The sequence below is a fragment of the Neofelis nebulosa genome, chromosome 8 (genome assembly GCF_028018385.1).
Source record: "Neofelis nebulosa isolate mNeoNeb1 chromosome 8, mNeoNeb1.pri, whole genome shotgun sequence".
In the NCBI taxonomy this organism is placed as follows: domain Eukaryota; kingdom Metazoa; phylum Chordata; class Mammalia; order Carnivora; family Felidae; genus Neofelis; species Neofelis nebulosa.
Genome location: NC_080789.1, coordinates 23,118,127 through 23,133,458, shown reverse-complemented (window position 1 = coordinate 23,133,458; position 15,332 = coordinate 23,118,127). Strand labels below are relative to the sequence as shown.

General features: G+C 37.8%; 1 pseudogene; it reads right to left on the bottom strand.

Annotated features, from left to right (window-relative positions):
- Positions 1-9,763: 9,763 nt before the first annotated feature.
- On the bottom strand, positions 9,764-10,026 carry LOC131483789 (BBSome-interacting protein 1-like; annotated as a pseudogene).
- Between the last annotated feature and the right edge of the window lie 5,306 nt (positions 10,027-15,332).

Genomic DNA, 15,332 nt, shown 5'->3' with positions numbered 1-15,332 from the left:
CAGCAGCCATCTGATTCGCTCTCTCTCTCTCTCTCTTTCTCTCGAGAATTAAAATAAAAGATACTTACTGATTGCAGCTAGTCAAATAGTGTTGGGCACTAGATCTCTAAAGTCATAGAGAATTGGGACCAGAGTCAATGCCACAACAATCCAAAGTCACATGCAAGCCAGAGTCATGGGAGAGCAGAAATGATGAGCCTTTGAAGGAAGTGGGTATGGAAAGACAAACTAAGATATGCAGGGAGTAACAAAAGTGAGAGCCCGTGTGATCCTAGAAAAAAAAAAAAAGGGAGAAGTGGGGAAGGTAGCTCTCTGACGGTTTTCCAGTTCCCAAGAGGTATGAATCTTATTCCCTCAGTTGAGTTCCCTGAGATCCCCTACATCCTTATAATATAACCAAAAGCCTTGATCCTGTGTAGCCCCTGACACTCAACATACATCTCATTGTTGTAACAAGCCAGTCATCGCAGACAGATTCTTTGGATTGCAAAGAACAAAGACTCACTCAGGCATCCCTAAGAGAGAGTGAATTATCATAAAGATATGCAGAGAAGCTTCTGAGAACCAAGACAGGTTAAGGACGAGCTTGTCTCTGTTTCTCTGCTTCTTGTAGAGCCTTCACAGTCTGTCTCTGATGGTGCCTCTGTCCCTCACAGGGCCTTGCTCCATTCTCCTGTCTATACCAACTGGTTTATTCTTTCCCTCCACTCTGCAAAGCTTTCCTCTACCTCAAAGATTCTGCATCCTCATAGCTTTTGCTTCTTCATAACCTCAGCCTGTTAGAACTCTTCATGACCCTACCTTGCCTCACAGCTTCTCTTTATAGATTCCTCCTTCTTCAGATCTCACTGCTAACAGTATTTTCTAGTTCAACTTCAAAAGAGAGAATATGATTAGCCATGCTTATCCTTTTGCACCAGGTCATGGGTTGGCCAGCCTCTGGTTTGACTATTGTTGGATCAAAGCCCAACCCTTTTATACCACCAGCTCCAGAATCCCACAATACAAAACATGACAGTCTAGGCCTGCCTATTTAGAATGGGCTCTAAGCAAGCAGATACCATGACAGACATTTTTAATATGCCAACCCCTCCTTGTCACAAATATCTTTGATACAGCCCACTGTCTTCCAAGAAGCAGTTAATTATGTGATAAAGCAAACTACCTTGTGATATTAACAATCACAATATTAACAACTAACAATCATGTTGTAGTTTTTTTCTTTCCATTTTTCAAATTTTCTAAGTAACATGTCTTACTTTTATAATCAGGACTATCACATTATGTATTAAGAAACAGATATAGCATCATTCATATAAAAAGTATACATTGAGCATCAACCATGTACCAGGCTCTATGCTAAACACTGCAAATATAGCAGTGAATGTGGGGGGGGGGGAAGGTGGGGGAAGCTTTCATCATGAAACATGGATGATCACATAATTTATCAGCAAATCAGGACACTTTTGAGAGTGAAAAGGGGGTGCTATTAATAATCAGACCAGGACAAACATGAGACTGTGCTGAATAAACCAGGACATATGGTAAATGTTGCCACTTATGTATGGCAGCTAACAGTTTAACATTCCTATGTATTTGAGCAGAAGACTACCATATACAAGGCCTTAACTCTCTCCTCAAAAATTAATTTCTAGGGGCGTCTGGGTGGCTAAGTCAGTTGAGCATCTGACTTTGGCTCAGGTCATGATCTCACAGTTCGTGGGTTTGAGCCCCACATCGGGCTCTGTGCTGACAGCTCAGAGCCTGGAGTCTGCTTCAGATTCTGTGTCTCCCTCTCTCTCTGTTCCTCCCCTGCTCGTGCTCCGTCTCTCTCTCTCTCTCAAAAATAAAGATTAAAACACATTTTTAATACAAATTAATTTCTAAAATCAAGAAATTCAGAGAATATGACAGGCAGGTATTTGAGGACCTGGAATACTTTAACCATCCACATCTCAGCACCCTCATCCTACACTTTAGAAAACATCCAGGGTTCCAGCTCAACCAGGAAGAGCAAGGAAAGGAATGGGTAGAGAAGGGATCTAGCATTGATTGATCACTTACTAGATGCCAGCTACAGGGCTGGATACTTTCCATATGTAATCAAAATTAATCTCATGACAACTCTGTGACGTGGGTATTATTATACCCATTTTGGTGACGAAGAAACAAAGGCTCAGGGAGTTCAATTACATGGCCCAAACGAACACATCTAGTGTTGGGACTAAAACGTAAATCTAGACAACTCTACTACCTCTAGCCACCTCTCAAAATTAAATTTGAGATCTTAAAGTACAGAAACATTTTAACCCCTAGTGTCTCCTAAAGTAAATGTGAATAGTGATGCGGCTGTCATAAAAAGTCAAGTTTTAGTGGTCATTTCTTCCATATTACCAGTTTCTCAGCTTATGCCAAGCAGAAACGGAGAAAATGAGCTTAACTGGATGCTGTTTCTTGGAGCATTTCTCATGGTCTCATGTAGGTGGTATCTGAATTTGCCATGTAATTTGAAAATGAAATTTTTGAAGGCAATTAAAAGAAAACTACTGAAGAGTGGGGTTAGCCCAGGAAAAAACACCCAACATGCTGAAAAGCATTTGGAACTAATTTCCTATCAGTTGAGTCAAAAGAGAATAATTCCAGTGATACCAGATTGGTTAATTAGAGAGAGATGTCAAATTCTGTTTTGACAAATATCATCACAGGTCAAATCTCTGTTCACTTTAATGGGATTTGACCTGTATCAACTTTCTCCAAATCATGAAAGAGTTTAAAAAGTAGATTTGCTAGGAGGATTTTGCTGTTTGTTTGGGCCTTTCCAATTGTTACATATGTATATTGGCATATACATATTGCCAAATTAAAGGCACTCTGAATCAAAAAGTCACAGAGGGGAGAAAGATTCTCAAAAAAAAAAAAAAATCACCTCTAAGATGTTTTTCACTGCCCCATGCTAGCAAAAATCATTTACAGACTAACATTAAAAGAATGTCAAAAAAAAAAAAACAAAAACATAAAAACAGCATAGAAAATGAAATTGCATCTGTGATTTGTTTCATCTCCGCTTCAGATCACAATCGTGCATTTTGGACTAAATGTCCTTAGAGGAGTCGCGCTGTAGATACTGCAATTGGAAGACCCCCTTGTGACATAGAAAGTTTCTTTTTATCCTAACATCTCTCCTGAAACAAAAGGACCTTCACAATGATATGTTTTGAAAATGTTGCAATTAAAGTTCAGGCTTATTTCCTTATTGTACTTAAAATTTGGGAGATGAGGAGATGGAAGAAGTTTGATAAGGAAAAGAACTTTAAGATTTGAATGTTTAGGTTCAGAACAAATAAAATGGGTAATTTCATCTAAGGCAAAAGGAAAACAAGATCCTTTTGTTCCAAATAGGTAACTGATGTATCCATTCCATGACTTGCACTGTTCTTTACCTTTTGATCTCGGGGCTGCAATTCAAGCCAATGTTTTAAAATACTTAAGGTCTTTATACTCATTCAGTTTCTTACATTAGCTGGAAAATACAATCTTCTTTCGTGTTGTGTAGCTGATAACAAAAACTGGCTACTGCAAGAATGCCCCCACCGAATTCACAGTTGGCTTTGCGGAACTGAATTGTATAGAAATAAATGTAACTACTTACTGTCTTGCTGAATTATGGATTTTAGAAAACGGTTTAATAATGAGGAAAACACTTCAGACAGCTTCTATTGAATTTTGCATGCACAGAAAACTAATGTGAAACAGGAACTGATAACAGATTTTGTTGGGAAAGTTAAATTGTAATTTTATGATCATTTAGAAGTGGGAGATAGCTTCGCAAGGACAAACCCCACAATTATCTATATGTTAGGTGTCTTGGACGTGTGTAATTATATTTTTAAGCAGTCAAATTCTTCTTTACCTGCAATGTTATAACTTTTGATACTTCAGGGTCTTTTATTTAGTTTCTCAGTCTACAAAAAATAACAACCTTCCAAATGTTTGCTACTTCAATTGCTCAAATGTTCAGGAGACTGGATTATCACCAGAGTCACTGATTATAAATTCCTCAGATGTATTCATCTCTGTATCTTCCAGGAAACTTAGCAAAGTTACAGCCACAAAGCAGACCCTCATAAATGTTTTCTCACTTATATTTGAAGTCATATGGCAAACCTACAGACTCACAAGAATTCTGTTTATTTGTTACTTTTAAATTATTTATCCACTTAGATTTGCTGATAGTTCACTAAATGTCACTTTGCAAAGTGACTAGGATAAACCAAGTACAGTCTTTGTGCTGTGGCAGCTCCCAGTCTAATGTGAGGGAAACAAATAAGGAAACCAAGAAATCATAAGACTGTGTGTGGTAAATCCCAAGCATGATGGAAACATATGAGAGAAGCTCCTAACTTATTCAGAGGAGGACCCAGAGCTTTGGTGGAAGTGATGTCTAACCTGAAACTGTATGCACAAGCAGTGAAAAGAGAGGGGAAAGAGTGTCTTGGCAGAAGGAAAAACATATTGCAAAGGTCAAGACTTAACAGAAAAACCATGTTTTGGGGAACTGCAGACAGCTCCGAGTGGCTGGAGAATAGAGTGTGCAGTGAGTAGGGGCGAAGGCTGGTACTGAGGTGGAAAAAAGGGAGGAATTTTGGAGTGTGTTGGGAACCAGGCTAACTCATCCTTTCCATACAACCCAGAATCCAAATTTTGGATATCCTTGTGTTCTTTTCCATTGCAATGAGTTTGGACTTACCCTAGCCCCCAATCACTAGGAGACATTACTAGGGCCAAGAGAAACAAGAATATGCTTTAAAACTGAGTAATATAATTCAGAAACTATTCTTTGAGTCCAAATGGTTTCAGCATATGGACACAAACACATAATATACTTCTTTTCCTTCTTCCACTGTCCCTTCCTTCACCTCTCTTAATCCTCACTAAATTCTGATCCTAAGTATGTAAGTAACTGTATGAAAGGGGGAAATTGTGTAAGGCAAGATAGGTATAAGAGGATATTAATTTTGAAAAGGTAATTGTGGGTACACTCTACCCAGAAGTCTACCTCTATGATCCCCCAAACTATATTTTAATAATCAAATCTCTCTGTTCTATATGCTGAATCCACATGGAACTTTCAATAAACTTTTGCCAAATCATAAAACATAAACACTAATATTGCTTTTTCATCAAACTAGATATACCCACAATAAGTCTTTGCTGTTAAGCAAATAAAATGACCTGACCTCTCCAGTGAACAGATTAATAAAACATACCCAAACCTTTACATTTTTTCATACCATTTTATCCTAATTTTTACTTCCAGGAAGTTAAGTTCAAGAAATAAATAAGGACATGCACAAGATATGGCTAAACATCATCACATTTTGAAGACCATCATGATGAACATTACAATGACGAAACATCATCAAAAAATATTCCCATCATGGCCAATTTCTAGCTACCAACATGAAGTCACTGAATACAGAATTAGGAAGAGACACACATATTGGCTCCAACAACACCACTACAAAGAAAACACATGGACACATCTTACACACATACACACACACACACACACACACACACACACACACACACACATTAGAATTAGTCTTGTGGTCTTCCAAACCACCACAGGATCCAGAAGGAAAAAACTGGATATTGTGAGCACATTGATGTTCTAGGGTGTTCTCTTTCAAACCTGGCAAATCCAACAGAGAATTTTCTTTTTTTTTTTTAATTTTTTTTGTTTATTTATTTTTGAGACAGAGAGAGACAGAGCATGAGTGGAGGAGGGGCAGAAAAAGAGGGAGACACAGAATCCGAAGCAGGCTCCAGGCTCTGAGCTGTCAGCACAGAGCCTGACGCGGGGCTCCAACTTATGGAACGCAAGATCATGACCTGAGCCGAAGTCGGACGCTCAACCGACTGAGCCACCTAGGCGGCCTCCAACACAGAATTCTCTTAAACAAAGAGAATTATCTCCCTAAAAGAAACTCTACCGATAGCTTTAAAAAATTTATTTGTTCTCACTTACTCCATACATGATACACAGATATAAAGAAAAATAAAATTATTTCTGAGTCATTGGTTTGGGAATTTTTTACTTTCTTTTGGTTAATCTGTATTTTCTAATTTTTCCATAATAAATGCTGATTGCTTTTATAATAATAAAAATTATTTTTATGTTTGTGTGTGTGTGTGTGTCTTCCTTGAATAATTCTTACAAATTCTTCTTATATTAATCTAAGATGAACGGGAGAGGCAGAATACACAATCATTTGGTCACCAGGTTTCTGGTCATTCCCAGCACCTGTGACAATCTTCCTTTATCTTTATTAGTTTCTCTTCATTTTGTCTTAGAAACCTTACTTGGCATTGACTGGCAAAGTTCCTTGGAAATCTACATGTTCTTATAGGTTTCCCTTTACACCACTGCCTCCTCCAAAGCTGTGCCTCAGGCAAATCTGATTAATGTCCTCTCAACTCCTCCCGTGGCCACTGGTTAATGTCAAAAAATGGAAATACAGTAATTCTTCAAGGAAAATATTTTTTCCTGATTTCCTCCATTAAGTTGTCTGAAGAAGAAAAATACTTTAATAAAAAAAATTGGTAGTCAGTTCTTTGATTTTCATCTTCCATCTCATTTCCATGATCTGAAATTTAATCCTCAGGGTACATAAGAAGGTTTTCTCCATCTATGAAAATGCAGAGGTTGAGCGGATCATTCAACTGGGAAAAATACCTTAAATGAGCAATGTGCATGAGTGTACTTCTAAAATGTAAGGCTAAATAAATATAAGGTATTATTACAACATTGTAGTATATCTAATATTCATTTGTACTTAGTATACATGAGTTTTCTAGGAGAGGTTGTTATTTGTGTACAAACTTCTATTTATTTTAATATCATCCTTCAGCATAATGCATTTGTAATTGATTGCCCTTAGTATTAGAATAATAAAAATTTTCATTTACATTTTTAACTGGAATAAATTAATTGCAATTCTTCCTAATTGTCTGCTTATAACCCAAGTTATTTTTCAAAGTGGATTCTAAAATAACAAACACATAAATCCAAATTATTCTAATGAAGGCAAAAATAAAGCATGAGAACAAAATTATAAGCATTTTAGAGGACGTTTGACACAACTTTATTAACACTGTGATATTCCCCTACATATCAGGTAACTTCATGCCAGGCCTGAGTGTTTTGTCAGATAATGAAGGAATATTCACCGAATTGAAAAGAAATGGAGTACGACATTAGATTACAACTTTCATATACAGGAGAAGTACATCATAGCAATGCCTTTTCTTCCTTTTATCTGCTTCCCCTTTCCCTTCAGGCAAAAATATAAATGAAAAATGCCTTCTACCTTCAATCAAATACCAAAGATAAAATGTTGATTGCCTGCCTGACTGCTTACAATGGAGGTGTAACAAATGTTAATCTATTTCTGTGGCCAACAGAGAGGGGGAGCTGGGAAGAAGAGAAGGGGATTTGAAGAGCTTTTCCTCGGTGGCATTTCTGAGACTTCAAAATGCTCTTAGAAGCTACTTAACAACAAAATCAGTTGATCCCATTGTTGTGGCTCAGAATCCTGTTTCAGTATATCAGCCGAGTGAGGAGGCTAAGGTGTTGGAGTGGCATTAATACATTGCCCATGGATATTTCCAAAACTTTTAATTACAGCACTTTAAAGAAGCGTTATGAACATCCTCCAGCCTGCCACAAGCCGGGCAAGGCTCACCACTGCGAAAATCAAAGCCCAGATCTTGACCTCAGAGGATCCCACCAAGTTTATTTCTGAAACTAACTCTGCTCAGCTTTAGTTTCAACCCCTCTTTATGGTGGGAGTATGTATAGGAGACCCTCTCCCTTTCATCCTGGATTCCATACCATAGGGAAGGGGACTCCCCATTGTGCTGTTTTAGTATCTAGTCGTACTCCTTTGCTGCAGCTGCCGGTGTCCAGTCCTGAACACTAACACCCACCAGGGCAGCCCTGATCCACAACCATCACCTCTGAGGGTTCAGATCCCACTTGGTTCTTGGTTGAAAAGAGAAAGAAAAGGAGGAATGTGACAGAGAGCATCCTTCCTCTTTTCCTGTGATGGTTAATTTTAAATGCCAAACTGACTAGGCCATGGTGCCCAATTTTTTGCTCAAACATCAGTCTAGATGTTGCTATGAAGGTATTATTTAGATTAACATTTAAGTCAGTAGACCTGGAGTAAAGCAAATGGACCTCTATAATGTCAGTTGTCCTTATCCAATCAGCTGAAGGCCTTCAGAGAAAAGACTGAGGTCCCACAAAGAGGAAGGAATTCTGCCCCCACACTACCTTCAGGCTCAAACTGCATCATCAACTCCTACCAGAATTTCCAGCCTGTCCGGCTGCCCTACAGATTTTAGACTTTCCAGCCCCCACAACTGCATGAGCCAATTCCTTAAATTCCTTAATTCCTGTTTGTTGTGCTTGTCCTATTGGTTCTGCTTCTCTGAAAATTTCTGACTCATACACTTCCCCAGAAGATTTCCCCTCTTATGGGACAGCATACAGGGCCTAAAAGGTGAACCTGTTCACTCAGGATCCCAATTGCCTCAACAAATGGATCATCCAAACCTGCAAGGTACAGGTTGTGAAACCCAATCGTGTGACTCCATTCTGACCAGCCTCTGGACCTTTGACACTGACCCTAAGGCTTGAAAGGAAATCAGTAGCAAGAGACCTTGCCATATTGCTGCTTCACACTCTGACCAGGGGACTTTGGGTCTTCTCCAAACCCAAGGAGATATTCTCCTTCTCTCTCCCGCCTTGGTCACTGCTCCTGAGGACAAATAGCTCCTCCATTTAGCGAGAACCTATCATCTGACAGACTATGGAACTAGTAAGTAGGCCACTTCTGGACACATGTCTGTATCCACCATACACTTCATAATGAATGATCCTCAATATAGACAATAAGACCAAACTGTAGCATGATTCCATTTCTCTGCTTGCCTTGGAATGAACAGGAGTTTGGACAGGAAAACACATCCAGTGTCTACCTTGAGGCTTTTCATTCTCTCTGGCTGTTTAGTCTGAACTCTGGGCTGTTCTCTACAGGCATAAATCAAACTCGGGAATCATCCTTCTAAATTCATTAATAATTCGGAGTCCTTACTCTCCAAACCAGAATATCTTCCTGATCTATATTCTTTCCATGTGGCCTTAATGTGTTTTACTATTCTTCGTCATTTAAGAGAAAAACCAGTTTTTCATATGCTTTTTTGAGAGGGAGGGGATAGTTCAAAGTTTTTTAATTGCTTATGTTCAATACAAACCAAAGCATCTAAATTCACAATACAACTTTCAATAGTCTTGAGTATTTTTATATTATTTATATGAGCACTATCAGTTTATTAACACCTACTATCTTTAGCATACAGATGCAAATTATTTTCCAGCTATTGCTAATAGTAAGTGAGGTAGGGTATTCTGTAAACACTAAATTATCAGGGCACCTGGGTGGCTCAGTCAGTTAAGCCTCCGACTTAGGCTCAGGTCATGATCTCACGGTTCATGAGTTCAAGCCCTGCATCAGGCTCTGTGCTGACAGCTCAGAGCCTGAAGCCTGCTTTGGATTCTGTGTCCCCTCTCCCTCTGCCCATCCCCTGCTCATGCTCTATGACTCTCTCTCTCTCTCTCTCTCAAAAATAAACATTGACAAAATTTAAAAATAAGTAAATAAACAAAATAAAAAAATAAATGCTAAATTATCATTCAATGAGTTATTTGCTGCTGTTCCTTTTCTGCCCTTTCTTGTTGGTGAATTGTATCTTGGGCCACTTGCTACATTTTCTTGTTTTTCCAGGCTCAGAAATTTTAAGGGTTAAAGTTTGGGTTTACACAGCACCATTGCAGTTATATCTTCCACAGACAACTTGATTTGGAAGAATTTTCTGGAACATTGACTTCACTTCGCCATATCTGAATTGCTGGATACAGCTAAGTTTTTTCCTGAAATTTCTCCTGGTCTTTTTCATGGGAACGTTAGGCATCCAACCTGGTGTTACCAAGATGACTGACAGTTCTTGACTCAAGCTTACAAGAGGAAAGATTCATCTCTTCCCAGGTGGCTCCAGTTTTGTTTTGTTTTTTAATTATTTTTTAATGTTTATTTATTTTTGAGACAGAGAGAGACAGAGCATGAACAGGGGAGGGTCAGAGAGAGGGACACACAGAATCTGAAGCAGGCTCCAGGCTCCAAGCTGTCAGCACAGAGCCTCACGCGGGGCTTGAACTCACGGACCATGAGATCATGACCTGAGCCGAAGTCGGATGCTCAGCCAACTGAGCCACCCAGGCGCCCCGGCTCCAGTTTTTCAAATGCTTTGTTTCCCTATTCTCTCTTTACCATTTTCCCTTTCTTTGTTTAGTCTCCCTCCAATATGGATTTGACCTGAATTATTCCAGTAACTACATTTTCCTTCTATTTCACATTTGTTCTATAGACCAAACTTCAATATATTTCTTTTCCATTCACTGTATTCTGGATTTTTTTTTCTCTTACACCATAAGTTAAGGGACAACCTGGGAAAGTTTGAATTACAAGTAGCCAATTGGCTTATCTACCTCATCTATACTTATTATTTTTATTCACACAAATAGGGCACCAAAATTCTCCGGGAAATCAGCTGTGTACTGTCCAGGTACAAGAAAGAAGTTGTGTAAGATTCCCTGAGAGATTTAAAGCTATCATCATGGTAACTTAGAAATAACCAACTGCAACTGTTCCATGGAGGCCCAAGACTCAGTTAATTACCACTGCTTAATTAATCCAAGAGACTCTAACCAAATGCCCAACTGAGTTGTAAAAATAATCACTAAATAACCAAAAGGTCTTCCAGAAGACAAGAGAGCATCACTTGGACCTGCCTATAATAGCAGAGGCTGAATTTCTCCTTTCTGGTTTCCTTCTAGTTCACCGGAAAGCTGGTTATCCCTAAGGAGAAATGGAAGGAAAAGGATTTCTGACCACAGGATCATCACCCAAAAATGAGGCTCTCCTTAGAGAGTGAGCCACACTTCTTAGAGAAAACACAGCAGCCCATGAATCATGAAATAAAAAAATCTGCAGGCTAACTGATGACTTGGCCTCAGAAAGAAAAGGAATCATGGGTAAAATGTATGAACCCTGCCATACATAACCCTGGCAAAATGTATGAAGCTTTCCTGACAAAGTTAAAAGTAGAATTTACTGTCCAGCAATGCAAAACAATTCTTAAAAATGCAAAATATAGACATGATCTGAGTTCAAATTCTGACTTGCCATTTACTAGATGTGTCATCTTGCTGAGCTTATCTAAGCCTCAGTGTGCTTATCTGTAAATGGGAGTAATCATAGAATTGTAGTAAGGATTAAATAAAAGCATCTAAATTAAGTACTTAATTAAATAAGTTGCACATGGTACATGCTCTTAAAATGTCATGACTGACTATTATGTATGAAAGATGCTTTTAACAGTGATCCCATGCACCAACCACTCCCAACTTGTGCTGAGAAATTTGGAAAAGAACTGTATCATCATAAAAAGCCTTGGGTTTTAAGACACTTCTCAAGGACTGGTCAAAAAACTGAAAGAACTGAGGGTAGCATCAGTGTAAGAAATTTGAAAGATGAAAGAGGAATCAAAATCCAGGAAGTGAGGAGCTGGTGTTATTAGATGGTGTCAGAGAATGGGTTTTGGCTTTTTGAGTGACTGTTTAAGATCTCAGAGCAGGGGCACCTGGGTGGCTCAATCTGTTAAGCATCTGACTCTTGATTTCGGCTCAGGTCATAATCTCACAGTTGGTGAGTTCAAGCCCCACACAGGGCTCTGTGCTGACAGCGTGGATCTTCCTTGCTGACAGCACAGAAGGATTCTTCCTCTCTCTGCCCTTCCCCCACTTGCACTCTCTCTGTCTCTCAAAATAAATAAATAAAAACTTAAAAAAAAAAAAAAGATCTCAGAGCAATGGATACCTGGCCATAGATAAGGCTGGTGTATGGGAAAACCCACTGTGCATCAGTAGGAGAATGAAAAACATATGGTAGTCTATTCATATGATGGAATACTACTCAAAAATTTTTTTAAAAAGCACTAAATACACAACACTTGTATGAATTGCAAAAATATTGTGAATAAACGAAGCCAAGTACAAAAGTATATACTGCATGATTCCATTTCTGTGAAGCTCTAAAAGAGTTAAAACTAATCTAATGACAACAGAAAACCAAACAGCAGTCGTTTCTAGAATGGAGATGGGGGATGAGATTGACAGGAATAGGGAATTTGGGGAGTAAAGGAAATGTCCTGTGTGCTGTTTTGGTGATAGTTTATCAAAATTCATTGAACTGAGCTATTTGTATTTTACTATATCCTATTATCACTGAATTAAATACAATATAATGAGAGCAAAATAAAGATGTTTCAGATTAACAAAGACTGAGACTGAAAGAATTTACCATTCACAGGCCCTCCTTGAAAAAGGTACTAAAGGACATTCTTCAGAAAGAAAAAAATTAAATGAAAAATGAAAGTAAATGAAGCAAATGAAATGAAATGAAATGAAAAAATGAAAGTAAAGAAACAAAAGGAACTAGGGAAGCATCAAGAATGCATAAAAGAATGCCAAAGATATTCACTCACCTTATGTGAGTATGGTTTTTTTTATGTTTGTTTATTTATTTACTTTGAGAGAGAGAGAAAAGGAAGGAGGAGCAGAGAGAGAGAGAGAGAGAGAGAGAAACAGAGAATCCCAAGAAGGCTCCACACTGATATATTTAAGAGAGAAATATATATTTGACTAAATATATTTGACTAAATATGACTAAATACATATTTAACTAAAAATATTACTATGTAGTGATAAAATGAATAATGTTTTCAGAAATATATAATCATCTTATACCTGTATATACTGAATACCATAGCTTTGAAATATATAGAGGGGCACCTGGCTGCCTCAGTCATAAGAATATATGACTCTTGATCTTGTGGTAATGAGTTTGGGCCCCATGTTGGGTATAGAGATTACTAGATAGATAGATAAAATATATTTAGAAAAAACTCACAAGTAAAAATGAACAAATCCATAATCATTGGGGAAATATTTTAACATCTTACTATAACTGCTATATAAAAAGCAGTAAGAGGGGCGCCTGGGTGGCGCAGTCGGTTAAGCGTCCGACTTCAGCCAGGTCATGATCTCACAGTCCGTGAGTTCGAGCCCCGCGTCAGGCTCTGGGCTGATGGCTCGGAGCCTGGAGCCTGTTTCCGATTCTGTGTCTCCCTCTCTCTCTGACCCTCCCCCGTTCATGCTCTGTCTCTCTCTGTCCCAAAAAAATAAATAAATAACGTTGAAAAATAAATAAATAAATAAAAATAAAAAGCAGTAAGAAAGGAAGCATAATTAGTACCAGAACAATTAGCAAACTTCACCAAATGAACTACAACTTATATCCTACACCAAAATTTAAAGAATACATTTTGTTTTCAAGAACATATGAATAATTTACCAAATATTGACAGGATACTTGCTCACAAAGCAGGATTTAATAAAGTCAAAACATTCTGTACCATACAGACCACATTTTGTGACCAAAGTACTATAATATTAGAAACTAATAGTTTAGAAATAAACCTCAAAACCATGAATGTTAGGAAATTTTAAAATATCTTGTACATAATTTATAGGACTGAAAATAAATCATAAAGAACAGTATCACTATTCAAAACTGAATGACAATAAAGGTACTACCTATCAAAATTGTTGTATGCAACTCAATACTCAGTACGAAGAGGTAATTGTTGCCTTAAATGTGTATACTAGATAAGAAGAGAAATCAAAAGGCTATGGCTTCAGCATCTAACTCAAAAAATTAGAAATTGAAAACAGAAACCCAAGTTAAGGAGTAGAAAAAAAGAAATGAAAATGAAAAGAGCAGAAATTCATCATATAGAAACAAAGAACAAAATAAAGAGGGTCAACAGGACCAATGCCTGAGTCTTTGCAAGGATCAAAATGAAGCCAATCCTCTAGCAAGACCAAATAAGAAAAAGAACCAAAGTACATTGATCATATTAGACTTTAAAAAAGATATAAAATTACAGATACATTAGAAATGTAAAGTGTCTTAAGAGAATGCTTGAACAACTTGATGCCAATAAATTTGAAACCTAAAAAAAGGCATACATACATTTTTCAAAAACAACACTTGAATTATCAAACTCTCATAAAAAATATAGAAATCCTAAACAGACTTATGATTACTAAAGCACTTGAATCAATAACTAAAAACCTATGATCTACCCTCCCTCCAAAAAAAAGGGCAACAATGATTGCACAAGTAGATGCCAAACCTACAAGGAACAAGTATTTCCTAATTTATACAAATATTACCAAACATATAGAAAGAGAACTCCCCAACATGGAAGCCAATGAAAATGAAAACACAACAACCCAAAACCTCTGGGATGCAGCAAAGGCGGTCATAAAAAGGGAGTATATAGCAATCCAGGCCTTCCTAAAGAAGGAAGAAAGGTCTCAAATACAGAACCTAACATTACACCTAAAAGAGCTGGAAAAGGAACAGCAAATAAAGCCCAAAAACAGCAGAAGAAGGGAAATAATAAAGATTAGAGCAAAAATCAATGATATCAAAATCAAAAAAAAAAAAAAAAAAAACAGAACAGATCAATGAAACCAGCAGCTGGTTCTTTGAAAGAATTAACAAAATTGATAAACTCCTAGCCAAATTGATCAAAAAGAAAAAGGAAAGGACCCAAATAAGTAAAATCATGAATGAAAGAGGAGAAATCACAACCAACACTGCAGAAATACAAACAATAATAAAAGAATATTGTGAGCAATTATATGCCAACAACTTGGCCAATCTGGAAGAAATGGACAAATTCCTAGAAACATATAAGCTACAAAAACTGAAACAAAAAGAAATAGAAAATTTGAACAGACCTATAATCAGTAAAGAAATTGAATCAGTAATCAAAAATGTCCCAACATGGGGCGCCTGGGTGGCGCAGTCGGTTAAGCGTCCGACTTCAGCCAGGTCACGATCTCGCGGTCCGTGAGTTTGAGCCCCGCGTCGGGCTCTGGGCCGATGGCTCGGAGCCTGGAGCCTGTTTCCGACTCTGTGTCTCCCTCTCTCTCTGCCCCTCCCCCGTTCATGCTCTGTCTCTCTCTGTCCCAAAAATAAAAAAATAAAAAAAAAAAATGTCCCAACAAACAGGAGTCCAGGGCCGGATGACTTTCCAGAGGAATTCTACCAAACATTTAAAGCAAAGTTAAC